We start from the raw sequence: 1,158 nt of genomic DNA, 5'->3' as shown, positions 1-1,158 counted from the left end.
TAGTCTGAAGGCTGTCTTATGGCATCTGCATCTTTAACCTTCAGCTGATGATACCCATCATAGATCTATCTCTTAGAACACCGTGGCTCCCGGCAACTAATCCAACAAGTCCTCTCCTTGGAAGTGGGTATTTGTTCTTGATCGTTACCTTGTTCAGTTCTCGGTAATCGATACACAACCTCATGCCCCATCCTTCTTCTTTACGAAGAGCACTGGTGTGCCCCATAATGAAACTAGGACGGATAATTCTTTATCTAGGAGCTCCTGAATCTGCTGTTTGAGCTCTACATATCAGTTGAGATAAATGGTACGGTGCCTTAGAGATTGGCACGGTACCTGCACAAGTTCGATGGCAACTCCACCTCTCTCTCTGGTGGAAGGCCTGTGACGTCCTCTGGAAAAGACGTCGGGAAAATATCTGACTACTGGTACATCATATCGATGGAGTGCGTGCGTCAGGTGCTGAAACAATGCTGGCCAAGAAATCCTGACAACCCTTATGGATAATATCCATGCCTACTTGCAAGAGATCATGCGAGGGAACTCCTCCATCTATCTGGCTCAAAGAGAACTGCTCCATGCCCATCGGTCTTACCAACACTGACATTTTCTGAAAGTCAATAAGAACTCTATTCTTCGTCAGCCAGTCCATTTCTAAGATGATATCAAATTCTGGCATCGGCAACACGAAAAACGGCATACACTAGTGACCTTGCAGTTCGAGATCGATGTCTCTCCACGCTAGTAGCTGAGAATTCTTCCCCTGATGGACTGCCATTTAATAGCTCACGTCGAGTCCAATAGCTTAAGTCCAGATGATTAGCAAACGTCTCCGAAATAAAATAGTGAGTGGCCCCTGAATCTATCAAGGCCTTCGTGGCTACTCTCCTGAGAGACATTGGTACAACACAAAAACTTATATCCCAAAAATTCTAATCTTAACCTCATGCACGTTAATAATCTCAAATAAAATTTGAAACATGCATAGCAAAAATAATGCAGTGCTGAATTAAATAAGTTACTAGTCAACAGGGTCGTATCTGGGTTCGCCTCCTTTGCTTGCATGGTGAACACTCTTCCCTGGTTGGCTGCCTCCACTGCGGGAAGTCTCACAGCATATGATCTTTGGCTCTGCATTTGAAGCACTTGCCCGATCCC

Source organism: Primulina tabacum, chromosome 7 (assembly GCF_025594145.1).
Source record: "Primulina tabacum isolate GXHZ01 chromosome 7, ASM2559414v2, whole genome shotgun sequence".
Lineage (NCBI taxonomy): Eukaryota > Viridiplantae > Streptophyta > Magnoliopsida > Lamiales > Gesneriaceae > Primulina > Primulina tabacum.
The sequence above is the reverse complement of the archived record's forward strand: the minus strand, read 5'-3'. Positions refer to the sequence as shown.